Here is a 17,595-nt window from a genome sequence, read left to right as displayed (position 1 = left end):
AATGTCCAATGCTTTATGTGAAGCTGTAGACACAACTGCACTTGGTCAAATGGCGAATGTAGCACGAAAACTGCGGTAAGCAAGCCAGATGAAAGAGTTGGACAGTTTATATCAAGTATAAACTCGTACGCAGATGAGGCAAAAGTATGGAATAGAGCAAACAATTTGAAAGGTCAACAAACGTGCTCACTATCCTTAGTTGATACCCAAGGTGAAAGCTTGGAAGATCAAGCTAACTTCCTAGGTGCGCACTTTTAATGCATGTGTAGCCCCTTACACTACTCTGAAACCTTCTAACGATAGAATTTTCTAATAAAAAAAGAGAAGTTAGAATGCAAAAGTTCCAAAAACCAAGCAAACAACCAACCCTTTCGTTTAGCAGAACTGCAGGTGGCACTAAACTGCTGCGACAAATCTGCCCCTGGTTCTGATTGCATAATATACCAGTTGTTGAAGCATCTACCCGATGAAACGCAAAAGACCCTTCTTTAGCTTTACAACGGACCTCTGACAAGATCCCCTCCGTTAGGAAGGAGGCTCTTATAATTCCGTTTCCAAAACAGGGATAGGATTCATCGTGCGTTTCAAGTTATAGGCCAATACCCTGAGCAAGTTGTCTTTGTAAGGTCTTTGAAAAAATGAATAACTGCCGCCTATTACACTACTTAGAATCGAACCGACTGCTCGACCTCTACCAGTGCGGGTTTCGAGAAGGTTGGTTGACGACAGAGTACTTATTACGCATCGATGCACAAATACGTGAAGCATTTGTCCATTGAATTTTTTTTCTTTCCATGTTTCATGATGTAGAAAAAGCCTACGACACAACATGGTGATTCGAGATACTGAGAGACCTGCCACACCTGGGTCCACACACCAGGATGTTGGCTATTATTAATAGTTATTTGTCCAAGCATACATTCCGCGCGTGAGTGGGGCACATCTTATGCGGATCATTTCTTCAGGAAAATGAAGTGGCTTAGGGGTGGTGTTGAAAGTTGTACTGTTTTTATCATAGAAATGAATTGCTTGCACTCTTGCATCCCACGCAGCGTATTTTATTGCACATACGTCGATGACTTACAGATTTGTTTCAAATCATTAAGTCTTGCGTTATGTGAGTGGCAGGTACAGCTTTGTTTGAAAAAAGTGGCCTAATCGGCAGACAAAAATGGATTCTGCCTCAATCCACACAAATCACCTGTGTCGTATTTTCTTGAGACAGAGGCCTGTACTCTAACCCTCAAATTCACCAGCATGGAAACTGACCACCCGTGAAAACAGAACACAAATTCCTAGATACAATTTTATACACCAAGGTGACCTTCATGCCACATAATAAATATCTTGAAAACAAGTGCATGAAAACAATGAACATTACAAAAGTTCTGTCACACACAACAAGGGTGTAGCGATAAAAAGTGTCTCATCTATCTATACAGAAGTCTTATACACACACGTCAAGACTATGGGGCCATAGCGTATCCGTCAGCTGAGTGAAGCCCACTGAAGAGTATAGACTCCGTTCCCAATCTAGGTATTCGTATCTCTACACGTGCCTTCATGACGAGCCCTCTGGAAAGCCTCTACGTCGAATCAGACGAGTGGTCACTATACTTGCAGAGATCATACTTATCTTTCGTGTATTTTCTTGAAGTGTACGCAAATAACGAACACCCCGTATACTGTACCATGAATGACTTATCTAACATACGTGTTTTTGAAAACCACCCTACACTGCGAGAGCCCGACTCACGGCGCGTGAGAGGTTTGGCGAGATAAATGAATGTCCCACTCCTCGAAAACATACTGATGGCCCCTGTTATACAGCTGTCATCATCGCAGTGGCAGCTTATTGACAGTGACTTATCTTTCGTAGAAGTTACAAAGCACGCCCCTTTTGCGCATATCTGCATGCACTTTTTAGAACTACAGCAGAACTATTCGTCCTTCAAATTTTATACTGATGCGTCAAGGTTAAAGTCTGGTGTTTCATACGCAGCAATTGGTCCATCTTTTTCATATGCCGGCTTGCTTCATGCTCAAGCAAGCATATTTACGGTAGAACCCCATGCAATATCGTCAGGCGCTAAGCACATAAAGCAATCAAGAATATTTAAAGCTGTTATATACACAGATTTTTTAGGCGTTGTGAAAGCTTCAAGAACAGTTGGAATTCACAAAAAACCTGTGCTTGCCAAGCTGCACTCTTTCTTGTGTGAAATTTATGCGGCTGAGCAGCACGTTGTGGTGGGCTGGGTGCCAGGCTACTGCAATATAGAGGGCAACTCACTGACTGACCAGCTTGCTTCATTTGTTTATACAGACGCTGCCAACATATACGCAGCGATTCCGGTAATGGACCTCAAGCCCTTTCTGAGCAGAATGCTTAGAGCTTACTGGCAGCGTTCTTGGTATGAAAAATCTCAGAATAATTTACGTGTTGTCAAACCGCACCTTAGTAATTGGCCATCGGTGTCGAGGTCACGCCACAGATAAGTCATATTCTGCAGGCTTAGGATAGGTCACACATACAGTACACACATACACCATCTGTTGGCCGGTGATAAACCTATATGTGAAAAGTGTGGCAAGCCCTTTACCGTGCTTCACGTTCTAATACAATGCAACGAATCACAGGCTATACGAAAAAAAGCACTTCCGTTGAGCCTGCAGAGAACACCTTCCACTGCATCCTGAGATGTTTTTACGCCGCGAACCACTTTTTAAGCACGACACAATATTCGCGTTTTTAAAGGACATACATAATTTTCAAATCATATTTCAAGGGAACCCGCAGCACGACCTCACATCAGAGGTTCTTACTACGGTAGGCACTTTAGGGAAATCACCTGCCTCTTTGCCCTAGGACACAAGGATGTTGATGAAGCATTTGGGCTGATTATACTCTGCACATTAATTAACGCGACCACATGTAATTCATTCCTACGACACATTGTGCGCCACTGTCATGATTTAGTACGTACAAGTGTTACGCGCTTTAGTGCAAGAAAGTTTAGGCTTTCATGGATCCTATGCACATAAACATACTAATAAATTGTTATCAGGTTCGGGCACTCGTTGGCCATCAAATAGCCCTAGCGTTATTAAACTACACATATAATCATCAGGCCCCTATACAGCCACGTAACGCCACCATTATTCACTCCTCATCTCGTGAACGCCATTGTAAATAAGTAATCATTGTTATTGTTACATCACCTTTTCTGGCGCTCTTTGGCCTAGCATGACTCTTGCTTAACTGAAACCAGATATCATCATCATCTAGCCGCCTACATCTGGGTGCTCTCATGGTGCCCTCGTAAAGTTGGCGTACACCAATACTAGAACGGTGGGGTAAGAGGGTTTCACGACTACGTTTCACTGGTCATCACACCAATAATGTCACAATCTCGTTGCGTACGTCATCGAACACTCTCCGGAACAAAGTGACACATACCCGGGGGTGGGTAGGTACTACTTGTATGCGGGTATCTGCCACAGGTGACGAAAATTTTATGTTGAATCAGGATTGGGCGAACACACAAGGTTAACTTTAAAGCTTGAGCGTTGAAAAAAAGCTGCCATAGCCACCGTTGACCGGGTGAATGAAAACAATAGGCATCAGTGCCCCAGCACGAATTAAACCATACCATTCACCGTGGAATAGAAGTACTCTACCAAAGAGCCCCGCCAGACCTCGCATGTAGTTTTCAAATAGACGCTGATGTTCGTGTAACGTCAATTGTGGTTGCAGTACTGGCTATCCAACTGTATACACGTTACATAAGTACTATATTGAAGCCGTCAGGTCGGATTACTGTAAATTGTAGTTAGGCGCCTCCCGCTGAAGCTCATTTCTGTAGCCGTATGGACCACTGCCATCCTGGTGCGCACTAGTGCAACCACCAGCTATTCTTATCAGCCTACTACTTCTGCTATTGTTAATATTCATGTTGCTGGTGTTATCAGTACGCAACTGTAAGCCTGTAAACAACTGCTAATATAAAAAAGTTCAGAACATATGCGGCTGCGTAACGTATGCGTGTGCAAGGATTTGTCCATATATTCAGTGCCACTTTATAATGTCTACCTCAATACAGAATCAAACTCATTCACCTTCTATCCGCATGCATCGTATAACATCAATTCCCAAGGTGTCGCACACTGACACGAGCTTGGTCACGGTTATAGTGCGAGGCAGAAAATTGTGAAGTTGAAGAAAACAGCCAGCCTTGGTTAAAGGCGTTGTGTCTATCCTTTGAGTGAAACTTTATGAAATGTCACTAAACATAGAAAAATATGCACAGACATGTATGTTGAAGAATCGCGTTAGCTTTATATTAACAGTTGTTTGCAGCTGCGTAAAGATGCAACGCGTAACATGGACATTACTGACACAAATACGCTAAGCAATAAGTTCAAGAGTTTCACTGATACACTACGGAAGCACAATTATATAAGGTTGGTAAATTTGAATGCTTATTATATATTCTACAGCCCATAAAAGTGTTAGGCAGTGAGTAATGATTAAATTCTTCGGTTTTTTATTCGAAAATCTTTTCGTCATGCTACCGCTCCTTTCGACGCTCTGGAAACTCTCACAGCGCAAATCGTTTTATCCAGGTGATGAATCGCACACCCTCAGTTATCTTGCCATGCACGCTTCTTGATGTCGAGGCAGCTTTTTCTGGCAAGCATAAAAATCCGCGCCATATCCACAAAGTGAATCATGTTATAGGATTTCCCGGACATTGTCGGGTAAACCGTGAATCCTCTGTAGACATCTGCTATCATCGTATACAGATTGACAAGGTTGCTATATGTAATATACATATACAATGTTTAGTACTATACAATTGAATGCACTATATACATTTTGAATAAGTGCATACATTTGGTATACAAATAACGCAGCTCCTGGTTTGCTTGCGAGCGAGCCCGCTTCGCTTGGCCATTGGGCTGTCACTCCAGGGTCTTGGCGGGGGACCGAGCGGCAGCTGCGTTGCGAGCCAGCCGCACTGTTGCCTTGGCTTGTGGGTTGTAGATGTGGCCGAGCAATGATTTAGTGTGCTCACTGCAGGAGCTTTCGGCGAATAGATAGGAAACAAACATTCCGAAAGCGGTGTGTTCCGCCATGAGCGACGGCGCGCCATCCAGTAAGCATTCTTGTAACCACCAGAAAACCGACGTCTTGGAAAGTGGCGCGCGTTCGCGCGCCTCCAGACCACACACTACTGACACCCTCTTCTATTAGTCTTCCTTTCAAATGTATGTATTTCCCCCACGACCCATCCCGCGTGTGGCGTTGTTTAGGTGACCTCCTCTTGAGAGGCAATGAATACGACACACTTTTCCTCTTCACTTCTTTCTCTTTCTTTTAAATTCAAATCAAGGAGGCGAGTGCGCGGGCCATTGAAAACGAAAGCCTTTTCGAGTGACTCGTTGCACTCATTCGCCTCCGCTCTGTTCGGGGGCGCGCGCATCGAGGCACTGTAACGCTATGGGGGACGGCGTGTCATCTAGTGAGCATGTTAAAAATCACTGGAGAGATGACCTCGAGCACAACTGGTGTACACGCCACCGACATAGGGCAAGCCACGAGCAGAATAAGCAAGCTCCTAACAAGTATCGTAGTCGGCTACTCCAATCGGCCACCCAGTGTGCCGTATGAGTAGTTTATCAAGCTTTCTGATTTTTCAGAAAAGAAATGATCTTGCGAAATTCTCAGAAATGCTGTTACTTGTTGTTTGCACCCCCCTTTTTTGATCTTACACACACTCCTCCATTTAAACAATACTACTTTAGTGGGTAGCACGATGGTGGTACTGGCCATGTCTTGGACTTTTTTTTGTGTAGTGGCTTTGATATTGCATCCAATGTCCATGCTTTACCTGCTTTTAGTGATCATGACATTCTTGTGGTTGATGTCAGTGTTAAATTTCATCTGTGCTGAAGAAACCACCAAGAAAAGTAGCTTTATATTAACGTGGCTACAGCTTTATCAGTCAATACTTGATTTCATGCTTACGAACGTTTGACACATTAGCGGAGTATTGGAGCATTGAGTAATTATGGAAGAAGCTTGAAAAAGCTTTTCTATCTCCGATATATGTTCGTTCCAGCGCGGATGCTTTCATCCAAGCGTGGCAAGTGGAAACTTCTGTTTAATCAGCAACTGATCCTCTCTTGGCATAAGGTGTGAAGGGTGCACTTAAGGTGCAAAAATTACAGGTCCAAAAAACGTATTAGAACAAATATGGCTAAAGCATGAGTTTAATATTTCAATCGAATTGACTAAGAAAAGCAATTTCACGCAGCTCTCAACAATAATTAAAAAGTGTGAAAGAATTTCTGAGGTATATACGACGCAATGGTCGGAAAGATGACACGATTCCTGCTCGAAGTACTTAAGCAAAGTTATCAATGATGACAAGTGCACAGTTGAAGTATTTAGGGTAGAGTAAGACAAAATGCAACAGAAGTGATAAAATACCGAGTATTATTTTTATTTCCCTTCGTTCAATTTAACATCAATGCAGAAAGTTTCTTTTGAGTACAAGGTATGTGCCTCTCAAATATTGCAATGTTACCTTCAAATGTCTTCAGATGTCTTATTTTGTCCCAACCTGCAGGGCAAAACGAAAAGCTGCATTCGACAAAACGAGGCAGAGTAACGAAAATTTATTGCTTCAGTTTTTGCAACAGAAAGCCTTGAAATTCACTTTGTGGGCCCTTACGCGGTTTAAATTAGCCCAGTACTTTGATTCCACGCACTCAATATTGATAGAACGCCGTGTTGTGTTGCTCCAAAACACCTTCTAAATCAAACACTGCCAGTTTTTGTGCTAAGTTTGTCTTTGTTGAACGCTTGTACGTCATTGTATTATTCAACTTCTGGAGACTAGGAATGTTTTGACGTATACTCACCTTTTTTTACCAGTTTGATGCAGAACTGCTCAGGCGTTTCCTTACTTTGGTGTTTCATGGCTTCTTCCACCGGGCTTTGTAACGCAAGGAATTTAAAACTGTGGTAGATTCAATTTTCCTAGCGTTTTTTTCCAATTACAATATTGGAGAAACGTCATTAAAACTCAAACCCAAGACGTGTCTGTGACTGACTTTACGTGAAGATTTCGGCATTTTTATGTGTTTCTTGAGGCCAACTCTTTAGCCATGGAAAAAGCTCGATGCAGCGCGAGTGCAGGGATTCATGTCGTGCACGACAATCAGTGCTTTTTCTTGTTATTTTCACCCAGGTAGCTCTATACGACATTTTATTGTATTTCTAAACCCTCCTAATTAGGGATAATTTATAATGAGCTTGAGTTAATTATTCAGCTATTAGAGCACTTTCTAAGGCAATTGCATGCCCTTTTTGTCGTTTTTTGTCCCCATCACATGCAATAATTCACAAATGAAAATTTAATTTCCGTTTCTCCCCCGGCACCTGACGAATTGCATTATGTAACTTGTAGTATCAAGTTACAAAATCAATATGGATGTTCCTGTAATGATACAGGAGTAGCTTCATACACGAATGAAAAAGTATGGTCAAGCAGAATTTTACTCTTTTTGATGGTCACAAACACGCAGACACCAGCCGCGGAATTTTCCTCGAGTGAACGTTGTGAGCAATCATCAGCTTTTATCCATGAAAAGATAGTCAAGGAGCAGTACTAATTGCTGGAAGAGGGAACCAACGAATAGTTCTTTTTGTATTAGCTACAGGGGACAGTAATGCCATAATGTCACGTTTTGCCTTGTGTCTCATTTTGCCTCATGCTACTTTAGCAGTAACGCTTATTCTGCGCTTAGTGAGCGTCAGGCTCAGGTTTTAAGTTTTTTTTTTGTACTGAAACAATGCCGCTAGTTGACTTTGCATTGGAAGTTGTACGCAAGCTCGTAGCGAAGGTTTCTTCCAGATGAGAGACCAGCAGAAATGCTTCGTAGCTGTCATATTTATGGCTGTATTTTTGTGGTCTTTTCCAAAAATGTTTAAATAAGAGTGCCGTTCTTATTAACTGAACATTAACAAATGTCCTGCCTGCTGCACTTTAAGCACCAACTCGCCCAAAAAAATTCTGTTTGGAACATTTCAGCTTTCTTCGTTAACCATGTGCACTCAGTCCTGTAGCGCTGATTGAACGCCAGTGGCTTCTGGTTAATAATATATCTTTATCGACGATACGCGGCAAACCAAGACCTTAACTACTTTGTTATAACAATAAATAATATGCGCACGTGTGCCTTTTATAATTTTTTTTCTGTTGTTAATTCAATATGTTGAACAAATTGCAGTTTTGGAACACAAGTGAAGTTATTTGGACGACCAACACAACTGCTCGGGCACGTCAGGTATGCAAAGTTGACATTGAAGAGAACATATCCCAAACCAACATCACCTTCACAAGGTCATACCTTGTAAAGACCTACCGCACTTCAACACGGTACGTAATTGTCTTGTTATGTTAGCAGAGCTCTGAAGGCTGCTTATATCCACGTGTATTTGATTACTTGTTCATGTCGCATGTCGCCTAGAACCATGGGAGAAGGTTAGTATTTTTCTCGGTCCTCCTTTGCTATTTTAACTAGCTCCCCGCTTGAATAAAGCTCCATAAAACTTTAATTTAAATGCGCGATGATCTCCTAAGTAGTCATGAGATAATGGCGTGTGATACAATTATTTAAACTTAAAGTGTGAAATATGTACCTGGGTTTAAGCGTTTGAAAGAGAACATTGCGTATGATGATGTTACATAATATAATATAAAAACAAGAGATCAAATACTGGAGGTTCCTAGAGGTTCTTAGTAAACGTATAACCCAACAACAGTAAGCTCTAAATTGCTACATTTTCGTTTTGAATATATACTTCTTTTTGTGCGCAAATCAATTATTTTCCTGCGCAGAGTTGCATTGTTGATAACTTGCACTAATGATAAATTCGAAAAATGTGCAGTGAGTTGTGAAGAGAGTGAGTTTCGAAGAACCGCTCTTGAGTTCTGGATTAAGGCGACAACATGATAAGTCGTTGAAGCATTCACTCACTCGCATCTTGCACGGTGTACGCGAACGAACGATAGTGTGATCACCGCACGAGCCTCTGGGTGCAGGAATGTGTGGTTCCATTTGGAGAAAGAGAGAGGGGGAGAGAGAATAAAATTAGGGAAAGGGTAAAAGCTAGGGCCCCTTTGACAAGTCGCGCTTGATGGGTTTTCCCATTACGCGCACAGAAAACGTGTTCATTGGGGCTTTTATCTCGCATTTCGCAAGATATGGGCGCTGCATCTTCGTCATCCCGGAAAGCAGGCACGCATTACTGCTGCATTGTAAGCTGCTCCAAGAGTTTAAATATGACAAAGACCTCAAAACTGCCCGCCAAGTATTACCGTTTTCAATACAAGCAGTGCGAGAAGCAAACTTCCCAAGAGTGTATTATGGCAGTGATACTCCGCGGTCTCGTTACTTTTGTTGTGCACAGTACTAAAATATATTATTCTCTGAAAGAAACTTGATGGCCAGACTCATAATAAATTAAAGCGCGTTAGTCAACTGAAACTGCAGCAAATAGACAACCGCTGTATATTCCGCCATTGGACACTGGCTTTCCGAGACAACCATTAGTAGTGCGAAAGCAGTTGAGCTTGCTAGCCTAACACAACTAAAATACTGTACTGTGAGCCCTGCAAGTGTTTTTTTCAGCTGATGGGTGTAGGCTTCTCGTCACCGCTCAGTGTCAACAGATTTATGCTGCGGGTTCACGCTGAGCGTTTATACGTACAGGTTTTGCAAGCAGCGCCCACCGATAAGTTACCATGCTGAGGAGTTGCGATGCTGGGATCGAAGTCATGAGTTCGATTCCCGCATACAACAGCAGCATTTCCACAGGTGCGAAACGCAGTAACAGCGTACTCAAATTTTGGTGCAAGAGTGGCAGAAGGGAGTGTTGCTGTCGCATATTTCAAGCCTACGGGGGTATGACACTCAATGTAAACACAAGTGACGCTCCACTTGTGTGCACCCTAGTCTGTTGTCGTAACGCCTTACACTTCACATAGCTTTAGGTGCATGTTACAAATAACCTGAGTGAACTGGAATCAATCTGGAGTCTCACTCCACCGAGTGCCTTCTAATGATATCATGGTTCTGGCACGTAATGTATCATACCCTTGCTTGCGCCCGAGCCGCGGGCGATATACAGCTGCCGCAATGAAAAGTAGTTGACAAAAAACCAAGGCAAATATAAAATTTTCTATGGTTTCGCAAATATCGACGCGGCTATTAGGGGCAAATCTCGGCGTAACTAAAGACATGCTCCATCCAAGTGGGTATTGTATGATATGAGGAAGACCAAGCGAGCTGTCAAAGCAACCAAATCGACATTCGAGTAAGTGAAGACGCTGCGTGATCAGGCGTGGATATTATCCTAAATGGAACATGCTCTTAAAGAAACATGCATAGTCGAAGTGCACATAAAACACCTTTTTGTGCGCATTAATATACTCTCAAAAGAGCTGCAAAAAATCAAAGGTGCCATTGAGCTTACGATTCCACCTTGTTCACATCAGATAAAATCCTTGAAAAAAGTGAAACTTTTACGAAACTGAACACCCCGTATAGAAATGGTACCACGGACTCAGCAAGGCAGACATAAGTTAGGTCTCTTCACACTAATCTCCTAATAAATGCAAACGTACCTGACAAACTTGGCTTTCAAGCAATTGAAATCCGAACGCTATATACAAACTTACGCGACAGCGTGGTGGTAGTTTGCCAACAGCTCCGAGAACACACGAATGCCGCAGCAAATGCGCATTTTACTGGTAACATACATATTGAAATCGCGTCATTGCCTCAAGTCTAATGTCATAGAAAGGCAGCTGTTCTCCATCGACATGAACATAGCACTCGCTCAAAGACATCGTGTTTGACTTGCTGGTCCCACACAGCTTGCCAATGAATCGCTCTCGGTTATTATAAGATTCACACAATGAGAACATTTTTACAACCATTTTGAACGTTCGGAGCAAGACACAGGTGACTCTGCACGTGCAGGGCGATCATACAACAGCGTGTCCAGATCACGTGAACGTGCTGAGACAGCGCAGGCAGAAGGCGGGAGCCGGGGTAACAAGCGGCTGGTTTTTGCTAGAAAGGCGGCGAAACGCACGCGACACCGCGTTCCCTTGCCGAGATCGGGAGGCCTATATGGAGATGTGTTCTCGATAGCCGCAGTGCTTACAGATAAGTCGAGGAGAACGCGAGCAGGTGTATGAAGGCTGTGCACGCATCCAGGTTCAGAATGACAGTGATAAGGAGCAGGGTACGCACTAGTTGGTGTGGCAGTATTTTACGTATCGAGGACATCAAATGCGGTGGCAGTATAGCCTTCACAATGCGACGCATAAAATTTTGACCGGCGTTTAGGCAGGCTGGCGTTGACAAGCTTTTGAAGTTCATACAATTTTAAACATACGATATTTGTGGTTCGTCAGACCGAGTGGTACTACATGGTTATAGCGTGGCTTCCGAAGAGGGAGGTATCGGATTTGATTGCCTGTGCCCACCGGGAACCCACCGGGTTTTCCAAATTGGTTGACGAGTACACCGATCTGGTGCTCGGATTTTTCTGGGTACTCATCATGAAACGTAGCCCCATAAGGTTCTGTAAAGGCCCTTGGGCATACCTTGATCCACCAAAGCTTTGGTGAAATAGTTGACCCTCTGCCACTGCTGCGAGATTGCAGTTGCTGCCGCTAGGTGCCTACTGGCTTAGTAGCTGCAAGTGCGCTTGTTACATAACGAAGTTCATAGTCGCTGGAGAGAGCACGCGCTATGTGGGAAATTGGCAGCATGGGACCTTCGATTCTTAAAATTAGGGTCATCCCATCCCCTTTTAACAAGAAAGTGTTTAATTCTGGGGTTCACCACGGCTCCGCTGACGTACTTCAATCACAGATATTACATTGTAATATATATACAATAGATTGCAAAGAAAAAACAATATGCAAAAGCTCTGTCGTGGGGCGTCGAACCCCCGACCTCTCAAACAGCAGCGCGTGGCGCTACACATTACACCACAGTGCGCATGCATCCAATTGCGCTAAAGGCAAGCCACTTTTATACACCATACATCATTCGGCAGTCATCATAGCTCCGCAGAATCAATGCGTTTTCGCCATCAATAGCAAGATGTTGCGAGGAGCGCCCGTTGGGGCAATGCTATCTAGAACATTTCAGGCCTGTTTACTGTTTCTGGAGTGGGCTGTGACGTCACTTTGTTTAGACCACCGTATTTTGCTGCACAGGCGTGCCTACGCTTGCTCTCGTCGCTCGAGAGATATGGATTGCCAAGCCTGACAAACGTTTTCGTGGCGTGCTGGTGTGCTTGTTGACGACTCGAGAAGACCATGTTTTTCTGTGTCGTGAACCACAGGGTGGCTATGTGATGCGCTTTGTGCTCTGGATATTCGCAATGTGTACGGCTGTGCTGTTGTGCTGAATAACATGCTGAATAACAAAAGTGTGCAGATAAAACTGCAGAACTTTGCAAGTGAGCAGGAGCAGTTTTTCTGTATGTTCTAGATAATATGTCTGTGTGAGCGTACGTGCGCATGTGTGTCTGTGTGCTAATAAAGAAAGCATGAGTAAAAAAAATGGCAGCATATCCACGGAATGAATGATGGAGAGTGGGCCGAAGCATTCGTCCGTCCATGCGTCCGTCTGTGTGACCGTCCATGCGTCTGTTCGTGCGCCCGTCCCTGCGTTCGTTCATGCATCCGCCCCTGCGTCCATTCATGCGTCCATCCATGCATCTGTCTGTGTGTCCGTTCGTCCATCTATTCAACACTCCAAGTCCCACCATCTCGCATCTTTTTATCATATATTCCCCATATACAAGCACCGCCATTCAGTGGACATTCCAAGGACTAAACAAGAGGTGGCACACGCACACTTTCTGACGGCTTGCGCTTCGCGTCTACTTCCCACCTTCAACCATTTTGAGTTCATGGTATATACTAGTTCACTGTATTCATGGCACTGTGGCCCAATGCTCGCTAAACCTTTCTAAAACCAAGGACGCCCAGCGAGTATAACGTAGCAACCTTTTCCTGTCAGATAGTGCTCAATGTACATGCCAGTGGCGGCTAATGTGAAATGAGAGACAAGAGAATTCAGCTTTTAACTTCTTACGGCCTGCGCTTCGTATCTACTTCCCCCCTTTGACCACCTCGAATTCATTCATGGTATATACTAGTTCATTGTATTCATGGCCCTGCGGCTCAACGCTCGCTAAACCTTTCTAAAACTAAGGAGGTTACACCCAGTGAGTATAATGTAGCAACCCTTTCTTGTCCGATAGTGCTCAATGTACGTACATGCCAATGGCTGCTCATGGGGATCGCAGCGTGCGCGTTGACTAAAAGCCGAATGCTCCTGTCTCTCATTCCCCGTTAGCAGCCATTGGCCTGTACATTGAGCACTATTTTTTATTGTTAAACAACGCACAGAAGAAATCTCTCACCGGCACCACCTTTGAGGTCAAATGTTATACCTATTTCGGGTATGTGCCACTGGTGGTTACGTAATACGAGGGACGCACAAGCCACGCCATAATGAGCATAAGGAGCTGCGTCGCCTAGTGCAACATTTCTCTTTGATATATACGTACAGACAAGGGCATGGACCACAGTATGCCTTGTCTTGGCGGCGTAGCACGTCGTCTAGTCGTTTGGATCGTTTCTATGTGCCGAGCGCGCTAGCTTCTTACGTGTCGCACTCTGATGTAGTAACATTACCATCATCGCCTGTTTATATATCAGACCACCGACCAGTGACGCTCGAGGCTGACTTCCCCTTTTCATCATCAGTAAAACCTTGGCGTCTTGACATCCGCATTCTGCACGACGCGCGTACACGCTCCAGTTTATCTATAAGCTTGCGTGCCTCTCTTTTGGGATGCGGTCCGGAGGTGTGGGACACGCTCAAGACACAGTGGCGTTTACACTGCTCAGTAGCAGGGCGGCCCCTAGACGCCGTACGTCCGAAGAACTAGCGGATACTGCCACAAAGCTGCCTTTTGCTCTTCGGGTTGATCGACTAACTCCCTTGATGCGCGCATGGCAGCGATAGTTAATGGATCGTTTTCAACGCCTCATTGCAGCTTCGTCATTGACGGCGGCTGCTTGGCGTTGCAGACGTAATCCATGTGCTCACCCTGAGGTTCTACGCTTTGCGAAAAGATCGCTTCTCAACTCGTCGAGTCGACTAGGAACTCCGGCGGCCAGATTCTTACACACTGCGTTGCCGCCGACACGTGATCAATCAGTTTTCCTAGCTCACTTTGCCAACATGGCTCGTACGACAACGTCATCACATCGCGGTACCACCGAGACAGCCACAATGTTAAGTAGGCTACCTCAAATTTCGTCTGAAGTAGCTGAACAACTGTGCACAAGTCCGTCAGCTGACGAAGTGAAAGAGGCACTGTCTTCCATGAAGCGTGGCTCGGCCCCCGGGCCGGATGGGTTGCCTGTTGAGTTTTATTTAACGTTTTGGGACGACATTGGTGCTCTTTTCACCTCTGTTATTTGCCGTTGTTTCGAAAACTTTGATTTTTCTGATAGCTTTCGCGATGGTCGAATTGTTTTAATACCTAAACATGACCCATCGTCAGTTCTCCAGAGGAGTGGCGACCAATAACGCTCCTCAACGTTGATTATAAAATTTTCGCGGCAGTTATCACTCGGCGTTTGAGAAGCCTGATGCCCTCCCTAATAGGTCATCATCAGGCGTGCTCTATTCCTGGAAGAGAAATCCACAGTCTTTCTTTTGTTACGCGCGATATAGTTGCGTACACGTTAACAAGATCAGCTCGGGGACTCTTGGTTTCACTTGACAAGGAAAAGGCATTCGATCGCCTCGAACATAGCTTTATATTTAGCGTAATGGCAGCATTTGGCTTCTCACAAAACTTGGTTGAGCTTCTCAGAAACTCACACCGAAATATACGCAGCACGTTGTTTCTTGATGGTTTCGAGAGTGCGCTATTTCCGGTTACCCGTAGTGTTCGCCAGGGGTATCCTTTATCGCCTGCACTTTTTGTACTCAGCCTCGAACCATTCCTTCAATCGCTAATCGCTGATCCTTACGTAAGAGGCCTTCCTCTTCCAGGTAGTGGTACCGTGACAGTGACAGCATTTGCTGATGACACCACGTTGTATTTGAAGAATGAGGACAGTTTATCCCGTAGCCTGCAACGTTTTACAACGTATGGCACAATTTCAGGTGCTGCGTTAAATTTTTCCAAATGTCGATATTTATTCATCGGTTCCCCAGACGCATGTCTAAGTTCCTTTTTCGGTCTTCAAAAAAGTGACTCTATTTGCATTCTGGGGCTTGATTATACTTGGTACGGCATATCAGCCTCCTTGTGGAATTCAGTAGTCGAAGATGTAAAACGACACGTCCGGGAAGCACAAGAGTGTGATTTACCGATGCTCGAAAGAAGGTATTTAGCACAGACGGTGTTTTGCGGCCGTGCATGGTACATATCTCATGTCTTACAGCCCCCATTACGAATCACCAGGTCGTTGCAATCTCTCATTGGCTCCTTTTTCTGGTCGGGTGGAACAGGGCTGGTTTGCCGAGCAGCTCTTGGGCAACCGAGAAACTGCAGTGGATTCGCATTCCCATCCGTCTCTGTTCGCTGCCGGCTGCTTGCCCTACGATTCTCACTTCGGTTGTTGCATGGTGATCAGTGCCCCGCGCGTGATCTTGCCTGTTATTTCTTAGGCACCAAGCTACGCTATTTACTACCAGATGCACGTCTTAATTCTGCACCGCAAACACTTAACGTGCCTGCATTTTACTCAACGGCAGTAGCATTTTATCGACACGCGCAGCAGGTTTGTCCCGATGGGGACATTCTTGAAAGCCGCATTGTAGATACAACGGCGGCTCTTCTGCTTCCTCTGGTTCCTCCAGCCCGTCTAGCACGATCGAGACATGTCTCGTGGAGCGCGATAACGGCATCGTTTTTGCCTGGTCACCTCCGTGACTTTATGTGGCGTCTTGGATGGAGAGTACTCCCAGCACGGGACAGACTGGAGAGGTGGGGCATGGTCCCATCTTCCACTTGTCCTAACTGTTCGTTACAGGAGTCTAACCAGCATATGCTGCAGCAATGTGTCATTGAAAAGGTGTTTTGGAAGTCAGTTAACACTAGTTTTCGTGGCCTAGGTGTTAATCGCTTTGCAACATCTGGTCGCTGCTTGCGTAGTCACTTTGCACGCCTTCTAATAGCTGCGGGAGCTTTTTGTTTATGGCGCAATAGGTGCGAATCTGTTGCGGCAGGGCATCGTCGTCATGCTCTTTTTCCGATTCCGGAACGCCTCTACTTGAACTCTTATCGTTTCTGTCGGAGGAATTGTTCTTCTTTGGGGAGGAAGAATTTCTGCGACAATGGTCGTGCCGCTTTCTTTCCGTAGTTGACAGACGCGTTCGATTAGTCTTCCACCTGGCCTGGTTCCTATAGCCAGGTCACCTCTCAATGTGTGATTGGTGCATGTAATCAGTATGTGTTTACTATTTTTATGTGTTTGTGTATGTCCCATATGGGTGTGAGCTCTTCTATATATGCACTTCATTCTAACGCTGTAAGTTATGTAACTTTTATGAATATTGATACCTGTTGTACATATTTTCTAACATCTTCACCAAGTCTTGTAAATTCTGCACATATATCATCATGTACATTGTCCATATTGTGATTAGTGCATTTATGTAGTGTATGTATAGTTATTAGTTCAATAAACTATGGACATCCTACGGACTTGGACACTTTTGTTTAAATGTGTAATGTATGACGACATATTGAGCGCTAAGAGACAGGGACAGGAGAGAGTGGACACCACAATGCGCTAACTTCAACAATCTTTATTTTCAGGAAACGTGAACCTATAAATCCGTGTACAGTGGCGCCACCAGTCTAACCACTAGCCCAGCAGAAAAGCCCTTTCTCGATCTAACAAGTCAACTGACGGTGCACTTACACATGCGTCACCTTTGCGAAAGATAGCATGGGCCTCAATTATCTCTCGCACGTCTTTATCTTTATGCTTCGCCAAGCTCCCTTTACCAACACGCCCAAAAAATGGCAGTGTAATGTATGTTGTGCTTTCTCTTTTGTTTGTTATTGTGCCTGTTATACAGACGCTTGTCCCTTAGCTTTGTTGCGTCCCATGAGAGAATAAACTTTTTCTAAACAGGAGCTTCGCCCCTAAAATATCGCACCCATTTCTCCACTTAGTTAAGTCATCAAGCTTTGCTGTTTTAGATCAACCGCACATTCGATTAACGCGCATTATTCTTACTTTTTCGTGAAAGAAATGGCATACAACTAAATCTCCAAACGCTTTCAAGCGTTTGGAGGTTTAGTTGTATGCCATTTAAGGTGCTGATGTAAGTAACACACTACTTACATCAGCACCTTTTTTAACGCAAAAGGCAAAGTAAAGCTATTGAGCATGTAAAACACGCCGTGAACGCTTTACCTGTTAACGGGAGAAGATGGTGGCAGTGGGTTCACAG

The 17,595-nt window shown here is 44.4% G+C and overlaps 1 long non-coding RNA gene across 1 annotated transcript in view; it reads left to right on the top strand.

The window, feature by feature from the left end:
- Nucleotides 1-17,595, top strand: part of LOC119167986 (uncharacterized) — a 94,251-nt gene that overhangs the window by 33,646 nt on the left and 43,010 nt on the right. The window contains exon 2 of the long non-coding RNA XR_012889225.1: nucleotides 8,302-8,450. This is a non-coding gene — a long non-coding RNA (uncharacterized LOC119167986). The remainder of the gene's footprint in view (nucleotides 1-8,301; nucleotides 8,451-17,595) is intronic.

Source organism: Rhipicephalus microplus, unplaced genomic scaffold (assembly GCF_043290135.1).
Source record: "Rhipicephalus microplus isolate Deutch F79 unplaced genomic scaffold, USDA_Rmic scaffold_42, whole genome shotgun sequence".
Taxonomy (NCBI): Eukaryota; Metazoa; Arthropoda; class Arachnida; order Ixodida; family Ixodidae; genus Rhipicephalus; species Rhipicephalus microplus.
This window is presented reverse-complemented; position numbering and strand designations above follow the sequence as displayed.